Source organism: Gossypium arboreum, chromosome 5 (genome assembly GCF_025698485.1).
Source record: "Gossypium arboreum isolate Shixiya-1 chromosome 5, ASM2569848v2, whole genome shotgun sequence".
Taxonomy (NCBI): Eukaryota; Viridiplantae; Streptophyta; class Magnoliopsida; order Malvales; family Malvaceae; genus Gossypium; species Gossypium arboreum.
In genome coordinates this window covers 37,716,798-37,726,878 of record NC_069074.1, presented here as the reverse complement: position 1 = coordinate 37,726,878, position 10,081 = coordinate 37,716,798, and the positions used below count along the sequence as shown (strand labels likewise).

Sequence of the window (10,081 nt, the reverse complement as noted above, 5' to 3'; positions counted from 1 at the left end):
AAAATTTCATGCTTTGATTTTGTCATTTGTGAGTGAAATTATGAAATAGGACCTATGTGAAAATGTTTGAAAATGCTATAGGCTAAATTGAAGTGGCCAAATAAATAGGAGTGCAAAATAGGAGGATTTGCATGATAAACCTCCTATTTTACATGAAGTGGCCAACCATCATGTTGTTGTAGACAAAATGTACACTTGATATCCATAATTTATGGTACAAATTGATACAAATTGATAATAGGTTAGGTAAATGTTCCATGATAATGGGTTAGGTAAATGTTTCATGATAATAGGTTAGGTAAATGTTTCATGATAATAGGTTAGGTAAATGTTTCATGATAATAGGTTAGGTAAATGTTCCATGACAATGGGTTAGGTAAATGTTTCATGATAATGGGTTAGGTAAATGTTTCATGATAAAAATATCATGTCTTTTGTATTAAAGAATTAAATGGATGAAATATGAAGTTTTATTAAAAGAAAAAGGGATGAAAAGAACAAAGTTTTGTCCATCTTTGTTCATCATAGCTGAAAGTTAGAGAAGAGAAAGGAGAGGAGAAAGCTCTTGAGTATTCGGTCATTAGGAGGAGGAAAATTGAAGGTAAGTTCTTGGTACCTTGCTTCTATCTTGATGTTCATGAGTTCTTCTTGATTCTACCTTAACTCTTGAAGTATATTTTGATTTTAGTTGTGTTGTGAGCATTTAGTCATGAATTAAAATGAAGGAAATGGTTGTTGTTTCATGTTCTTTTGATGAAAAATGGAAGATATGTGAAGTTGAGCCAAACAAATGAGCATGCATGTGCCTTAGATGCTAAAGGGAAAAATCAGCTAACATGTGCTTTAAAATGATGAAATGGAGATTATGCTTAAGTAAAAATCATAGATATGTGATGATTGATTGGTGATATACATGTTTAAATAACATGCATGCAAGATAGGTGTATGAAAGAGTGATTTGGTAATAAATCTGCTTGGGACAGCAGCAATAACGTGACTTTGGAAAATCACCATAAATTGTGGGAGATGAATTAGAAGCTGAATAAATTATGTAATTAAAGCTTATTGAGTCTAGTTTCTAATGAAATAAACAAGAACATATTTTGAATTCTGTACAATGAGAAATTTGATTCGTAATGAAGAGTGGTCAGATTAGTCAAACAGTGAAACATGGGAAACTTTGAGAAAATTCTGGTATTGATTGGCTAAACCAAAAATTCTTAAAATTTTATGGATAGAAGATATATGAGTCTATTTTCAGGGAAAATTAACGGAACTTGATTTGGAGTTTTGTAGCTCCAGTTATAAATGATTTAGTGACTGTTGCTCAGGAAGACAGCTTGCAGTGAAATTATGATTATGTGGTAAACATTGACAAAAATTTGTTAATGAGTTGCTTATTGATTTCTTATAAGCTTACTATGATCTGTAGGTGTGGTTGGCCGAATATTGTAAGGGATTAATACGTAGTTCGTATTTGAATAGTTAGATTAACGTGTTAGTAATCCAATTGTAGGCGGTTCGTATGTGGATCTCGTCAGCATATCGTCGCAAATAGGTGTGTAACTAACACCCTCTTTCTTAGTCTAGATCGGCAAAAGTCGAAAAGCCGAAATGCCGAAAACCGGTATTTTGTAGATTTGCGAGTGTGCGAATGCTCGTGAGGTAAATCGATTAATGTTTTTGGTAAGCTGCAATGTTTGGACTGCAAAGTGCATGATTTCTGTGCCCTCGATATTTTTGGGCTTAATGGGCCAAAATTGGAATGATGGGCCAATCTGCCCAATTTGGTAAGAACCCTCGATGCGTGATTCTGTTAGTACGTGAAAAGTAGGAATATGCATGAAAACCCTAAAATAGATAAATTACTGAAATACCTTTAAAAGTGGAAAATTTACGCTTTACCCTAAGAGATAAATTACCAAATACCCCTAGGTTAAATTGACCTAAATGCATGTTTGATCGTTGTTATTCACGCATGCCATGTTGTTATTATCTCGATGCATGGGACCGGGATATTGACGGAGGAAGTATCGAAAGTGGCTTGTCCACGCATCTTGGAGGCTTTGCCTCAATTTATCGATAATCGAGCAAAGAAGGTCGCAAATCGTGGAGTGTTAATGGGTGGGTTGAGTTATTCCCACATGGAGTGTATGGCTGGTACGGGTGGAGTGTAGTGGTTGGTGGGTTGAGTAGTCTCCCAAATGGGCTTGCATATGTTATTGATGTTGCATGTATTTTGAAATGGGCCTATGGGCCATATCTGTTATCTGAATAAGGGCTAAGGCCCGGTTTATTGTAATCTGAAAAGGGCTCGCCCAAGACCACTGTTACTACGAATGGGCTTAGGCCCAATAGGCTTGAGCTGACTTGGGCTTTGAATGGGTTTTCCTTACACACCGAGTTTCCCAAACTCACCCTTTTATTTTTCATCCACGCAGAAATCCCCAACCATAGTGGGCTTGGGTCGTGAGGGAATTCGAGTGGTCACCCGCTCAAAGTTTGATTTTCTTCCGTGAACTGGACATCCTTTTAATTACGTTTGAGGTTTTGGGCTTTTAAATGTAATAAGGCCGCTTATTTATTTTTGATGGTTTTTTATATGTTTTATTAAGATAGGTAATATTTATATTTAATCTGTTGAAATTGGATAGCTTTAGGCGCGTTTTCAAAAACAACAATTGATTTCAAAATAACACGACAACAAGCAAAGCTTCCGAATGAAAGTATTTTCCAAAATTAATCACTTTTCCTAAAATGACTTAATCAAATCGGTTTCCTAGAAATATCCATGACGTTAAGGTGTGGCAATGGCGGTATGCATGTCTAGGATTGGATCCAAAGGGAGATTGGTACTTAAGCAGTCCGATGGACTCACCACCTCTTTTCCGGTTTCCTACCTGGTGCACAGCTTCCATTCACTTTAACCTTTAATGAATTAATCTTTTGAACATCAAGTACGATTTTCTGGACTTAGAATGGATTTTTTTTAACGTTTTTGATGTGGCATGCCGGATCCGGCCATAACTTCTGGGCTGGGTTTGGGGTGCTACATTTAGTGGTATCAGAGCCTAGGTTACAACAACTCGGCTGTGGAATGGGTTTACAAAAACAAAGATTTTTGAAAGCGAAAATTTTATAAAGAATGCGAAAAACTTGATTTTCAAAATTTAGATCTTTAGAAGGTGGCATTCCGAACCTTCGGCTCAAGCCTGTAAGTATTACTCTGAACTCTTCTGAATATTTTTCTGAATTATTTGTATGTACTGAAATCCTGCTAGGATACTCTAGATAGGTGATACTGAAACCATAGGAAAATCTGATAAGAGATTGAAACTGTAGCTAGACTTCGATTCTGCGAAAACAAACTCTGAATTACTGTCTGATTCATAAAACATCTGTAATAAACACTGGAATATTAATTGATGCATAAAAATTCGTAAGCAAGATAAATTGATATGAGTACGAGAGCTACTCAGGGAAGAGACCGTGGTCGAGGCTGAGGTAGTACTCAAGCTGGATCTTCGTCTTCTGAACACATACCCACTGGAGTAGTACGACCACCACCGACGAATGAGAATGGGCCGTATGATCGAGCTGTCGAGGATGATGCCCTGTCATAGGCAATGCTTCGTGTTCTGGAAAGGGTTGCCAGGGCAAGTACGGGCAATGGAGTTCGGGGATCTATTTCTAAACGACTTCGGGCTAACAGAGCGGAGATCTTTACGGGCGTGTCTGGTATTGCCTCGAATGTGGCAGAATATTGATTGGAGGCCACAGAATGGATTATGGACAACTTGGACTGCTCTGAGGAGGTTGTGAGTGGGGTATCTGTACTAAGTCCTTTGGGTCACTCGGTTAGGGTAGACAAAATGTATTGGAATATACCCTTAAAAACTCAAGGTAAGATTTTCCCTGGAGATCTGATGGAGTTACCATTCGGAGAGTTTGATCTCATTTTGGGAATGGACTGGCTTGTTAAGCATAAAGCGACTCTGGATTGTGCTGCTAAACGAATGGAGTTAAGGACCACAAAGGATGAGGAGGTTATGGTGATTGGTGAGCGAAGGGATTATTTGTCCAATGTGGTGTCGGCATTAAGAGCCGAAAAGTGGATTCGGAAAGGTTGTGAGGTCTATTTGGCATTTGTAAGTCAGTCAGAAGAGGAGGGACTGACAGTGGATAAGGTTAGGACCGTAAAGGAGTTGCAAGATATTTTTTCGGAGGAGCTTCCAGGATTGCCTCCGAATCGAGAAGTTGAGTTTGGAATAGACTTTTTGCCTGGAATGGTGCCTGTGTCTATCGCACCGTATAGGATGGCACTGAAGGAGTTAGTAGAGTTAAATGCTCAAATTCAAGAGTTGTTGGATAGGGGCTTTATTAGGCCAAGCGTGTCTCCATGGGGAGCACCGGTGCTATTCGTAAAAAAGAAGGATGGTACGATGAGGATGTGCATTGATTATCGCCAGTTGAACAAACTGACGATTAAGAATAAGTATCCACTGCCAAGGATTGACGATCTATTCGACTAGCTTAGAGGAGCTTCTGTATTTTCCAAGATCGACCTTCGATCTGGATATCATCAGTTAAGGGTCAAGGAGACAGATATCCAAAAGACGACATTCAGGACTCGGCATGGTCATTACGAATTTCTGGTTATGCCATTTGGACTAACGAACGCTCCTGCAGCATTTATGGATCTGATGAATCGTGTATTCCAACCATTTTTGGATCAGTTCATAGTCATCTTTATTGACAATATCCTAGTATATTCTGAAACTGAAGCGAAACATGATGAGCATCTCCGTATAGTACTGCGAGTGTTAAGAGAGAAGGAACTCTTCGCGAAGTTCAGCAAGTGTGAATTTTGGTTGAGAGAGGTAACCTTCTTAAGACATGTGGTCTCTACCGAAGGGATTAAGGTGGACCCTCGAAAGATTGAAGCAATTTTGGAGTGGAAGCCACCTAGGACGGTGTCGAAAATTTGAAGTTTCCTAGGGTTGGCAGGATACTACAGAAGGTTTGTGAAAGGTTTTTCTGTGATGGTAGCACCTTTGACAAAACTCATAAGGAAAAGAGTACCGTTTGTATAGACTAAGAAGCAGCAGGAAGATTTTGAGAAGTTGAAGAAAGTTCTGACTGAAGCACCTGTGTTAATTCAGCCAGAGTCTGGGAAGGATTTTACTGTGTACAGTGACGCATCACACATGGGTTTGGGCTGTGTGTTAATGCAGGAGGCAAAGGTGGTTGCATATGCATCATGACAGCTTAAACCTCACGAAGGGAACTATCTTACTCATGATTTGGAGTTGGCGGCAGTGATATTTGCACTTAAGATTTAGAGACATTACTTGTACGGGGAGAGGTGTATTATATACACAGACCACAAGGGTCTTAAGTATTTGTTGACTCAGAAGGAGCTGAACCTTAGGCAAAGGAGATAGATTAAGTTGCTTAAGGATTATGACTATTCGATCGAGTATCACCAGGCAAGGCTAATATGGTAGCTGATGCTCTAAGTCGTAGAACTGTATCTGATCTGAGATCAATGTTTGCTCGTCTGAGTCTGTATGATGATAGAAGTTTGTTGGCTGAGTTGCAAGTGAGGCTAATCTGGGTGGATCAGATTAAGGAAAAGCAGTTGAACGATGAGTCTTTGGTCACTCATTTTCAACAAGTTAAGGAATGGGAAACTTCTGAGTTTCGGTTAGATGGCGAAGGATTTCTGTGTTTCCGAGGAAGAATTTATGTTCTGAAGGACTCTGATTTGAGGCAGACAATATTGAAGGAAGCTCATGGAGGACTATGTGCCATGCATCTTGGAGGGAATAAGTTGTATCACGACTTACGAGAATTGTACTGGTGGCCTGGACTTAAACGAGAAGTAACGGAGTTTGTAGGGAAATGTATGACATGCCAGCAAGTGAAAGCTGAGCATCAATTACCTTCTGGACTGTTATAGCCAGTGAAGATACCACTTTGGAAGTGGGAGAGGCTAACCATGGACTTTGTGAGTGGGCTGCCCTTGACACCATCGAAGAAAGACTCAGTGTGGGTGATTGTGGATAGGTTGACCAAATCAGCCCATTTCATACCTGTACATACTGACTTTTCACTTCAAAAGTTAGCCAAGCTGTATGTGCAGAGATTGTACGACTTCATGGAGTCCCAGTTTCGATTTTCTCTAACCGGGATCCCAGATTTACATCTCGGTTTTGGCAAAAGTTGCATGAGGCGTTGGGGACACGATTGAACTTAAGTATGGCTTTCCATCCCTAAACTGATGGTCAGTCAGAGAGGGTTATTCAGATTCGGGAGGACATGTTGAGGGGATGCGTGATTGACTTTCGAGGTAGTTGGGAGGATTACTTGCCGTTGGCAGAATTTGCGTACAATAACAGTTACCAGGTGAGTATTCGAATGGCACCGTATAAAGCCTTGTATGGATTTAAGGTGTCGTACACCTAGTTGTTGGACTGAACTAGGAGAGCGACAAATTCTTAGACTAGAGTTGGTAGCTGATACTGAGGATAAGGTTAGAATAATTAGGGACCAGTTAAAAGAAGCATCTGATAGGCAAAAGTCATATGCAGATTTGAAGCGTAAGGAGATTGAGTACTCAGTAGGTGATATGGTCTTCTTAAAGATTTCTCCTTGGAAGAAGATATTAAGGTTCGGTAAGAAGGGCAAGTTGAGTCCGCGGTTCATTGGGCCTTATCGGGTTTTGAAGCGAGTAGGCCCAGTGGCTTATCAGTTGGAATTGCCTCCAGAGTTAGATAGGATTCACGATGTTTTTCATGTCTCCATGTTAAGGCGTTATCATTCTGACCCTGCTCATGTCCTGCCAGTTGCAGAAATTGAAGGACTGATTTTACCTTTGAGGAAGAACCCATACAAATTTTAGATCGAGAGGTTAAAGTTCTAAGAAGGAAGTCGGTTACATTGGTAAAAGTACTGTATGCGTAATCATGGAAGGAAGAAGCTACTTGGGAATTAGAAGAGACTATCGTCAACAATACCCTCAACTAATTGGATCGTAAATTTCGAGGCGAAATTTCTTTAAGGGGTAGAGTTATAACGCCCCAATTTTCGAATTTGTGAATGTTGACAAAATTTCATGCTTTGATTTTGTCATTTGTGAGTGAAATTATGAAATAGGACCTATGTGAAAATGTTTGAAAATGCTATAGGCTAAATTGAAGTGGCCAAATAAATAGGAGTGCAAAATAGGAGGATTTGCATGATAAACCTCCCATTTTACATGAAGTGGCCAACCATCATGTTGTTGTAGACAAAATGTACACTTGATATCCATAATTTATGGTACAAATTGATACAAATTGATAATAAGTTAGGTAAATGTTCCATGATAATGGGTTAGGTAAATGTTTCATGATAATAGGTTAGGTAAATGTTTCATGATAATAGGTTAGGTAAATGTTCCATGACAATGGGTTAGGTAAATGTTTCATGATAATGGGTTAGGTAAATGTTTCATGATAAGAATATCATGTCTTTTGTATTAAAGAATTAAATGGATGAAATATGAAGTTTTATTAAAAGAAAAAGGGATGAAAAGAACAAAGTTTTGTCCATCTTTGTTCATCATAGCTGAAAGTTAGAGAAGAGAAAGGAGAGGAGAAAGCTCTTGAGTATTCGGTCATTAGGAGGAGGAAAATTGAAGGTAAGTTCTTGGTACCTTGCTTCTATCTTGATGTTCATGAGTTCTTCTTGATTCTACCTTAACTCTTGAAGTATATTTTGATTTTTAGTTGTGTTGTGAGCATTTAGTCATGAATTAAAATGAAGGAAATGGTTGTTGTTTCATGTTCTTTTGATGAAAATGGAAGATATGTGAAGTTGAGCCAAACAAATGAGCATGCATGTGCCTTAGATGCTAAAGGAAAAATCAGCTAACATGTGCTTTAAAATGATGAAATGGAGATTATGCTTAAGTAAAAATCATAGATATGTGATGATTGATTGGTGATATACATGTTTAAATAACATGCATGCAAGATAGGTGTATGAAAGAGTGATTTGGTAATAAATCTGCTTGGGACAGCAGCAGTAACGTGACTTTGGAAAATCACCATAAATTGTGGGAGATGAATTAGAAGCTGAATAAATTATGTAATTAAAGCTTATTGAGTCTAGTTTCTAATGAAATAAACAAGAACATATTTTGAATTCTGTTCAATGAGAAATTTGATTCGTAATGAAGAGTGGTCAGATTAGTCAAATAGTGAAACATGGGAAACTTTGAGAAAATTCTGGTATTGATTGGCTAAACCAAAAATTCTTAAAATTTTATAGATAGAAGATATATGAGTCTATTTTCAGGGAAAATTAACGGAACTTGATTTGGAGTTTCGTAGCTCCAGTTATAAATGATTTAGTGACTGTTGCTCAGGAAGACAGCTTGCAGTGAAATTATGATTATGTGGTAAACATTGACAAAAATTTGTTAATGAGTTGCTTATTGATTTCTTATAAGCTTACTATGATCTGTAGGTGTGGTTGGCCGAATATTGTAAGGGATTAATACGTAGTTCGTATTTGAATAGTTAGATTATCGTGTTAGTAATCCAATTGTAGGCGGTTCGTATGTGGATCTCGTCGAGATATCGTCGCAAAAAGTGTGTAACTAACACCCTCTTTCTTAGTCTAGATCGGCAAAAGTCGAAAAGCGAAATGCCGAAAATCGGTATTTTGTAGATTTGCGAGTGTCGCGAATGCTCGTGAGGTAAATCGATTAATGTTTTGGTAAGCTGCAATGTTTGGACCGCAAAGTGCATGATTTCTATGCCCTCGATATTTTTGGGCTTAATGGGCCAAAATTGGAATGATGGGCCAACGGCCCAATTCGTAAGAACCCTCGATGCGTGATTACGTTAGTACGTGAAAAGTAGGAATATGCATGAAAAACCCTAAAATAGATAAATTACTGAAATACCTTTAAAAGTGGAAAATTTACAATTTTACCCCTAAGAGATAAATCACCGAAATACCCCTAGGGTTAAATTGACCTAAATGCATGTTTGACTGTTGTTATTCACTGCATGCCATGTTGTTATTATCTGATGCATGGGACTGGGATATTGACGGAGGAAGTATTGAAAGTGGCTTGTCCACGTACTGGAGGCTTTGCCTTAATTTACTGTTAACTGAGCAGCAAGGCTGCAACTGTGGAGTGTTGGGCTAGGTGGGTTGAGTTATTCCCCACATGGAGTGTATGGCTGGTACGGGTGGAGTGTAGTGGTTGGTGGGTTGAGTAGTCTCCCCAAATGGGCTTGCATATGTTATTGATATTGCATGTATTTTGAAATGAGCCTATGGGCCATACTGTTATCTGAATAAGGGGCTAAGGCCCAGTTTATTGTAATCTGAAAAGGGCTCTGGCCTAGTACCACTGTTACCTGAATGGGCTTAGGCCCAATAGGCTTGAGCTGACTTGGGCTTTGAATGGGTTTTCCTTACACACTGAGTTTCCCTAAACTCACCCCTTTTATTTTTTCATCCACGCAGGAAATCCCCAACCATAGTGGGCTTGGAGCTGTGAGGGAATTCGGAGTGGCCACCGCTCGAAAGTTTGATTTTCTTACGTGAACTGGACATCCTTTTAATTACGTTTGAGGTTTTGGGCTTTTAAATGTAATAAGGCCGCTTATTTATTTTTGATGGTTTTTTATATGTTTTATTAAGATAGGTAATATTTATATTTAACTGTTGAAATTGGATAGCTTTAGGCACGTTTTCAAAAACAACAATTGATTTCAAAATAACACGACAACAAGCAAAGCTTCCGAATGAAAGTATTTTCCAAAATTAATCACTTTTCCTAAAATGACTTAATCAAATCGGTTTCCTAGAAATATCCATGACGTTAAGGTGTGGCAATGGCGGTATGCATGTCTAGGATTGGATCCGAAGGAGATTGGTACTTAGCGGTCCGATGGACTCACCACCTCTTTTCCGGTTTCCTACGGTGCACTGACTTCCATTCACTTTAACCTTTAATGAATTAATCTTTTGAACATCAAGTACGATTTTCTGGACTTAGAATGAATTTTTTTTTAAC

General features: G+C 38.6%; 1 long non-coding RNA gene across 1 annotated transcript; it reads left to right on the top strand.

Moving 5' to 3' along the window:
• The first annotated feature begins 442 nt into the window (after positions 1-442).
• LOC128292973 (uncharacterized) lies at positions 443-9,583 on the top strand. Its single transcript, XR_008282976.1, has 3 exons — positions 443-601; positions 1,517-1,558; positions 9,529-9,583. It is a non-coding gene; the product is annotated as an uncharacterized LOC128292973 (long non-coding RNA).
• Positions 9,584-10,081: the final 498 nt, after the last annotated feature.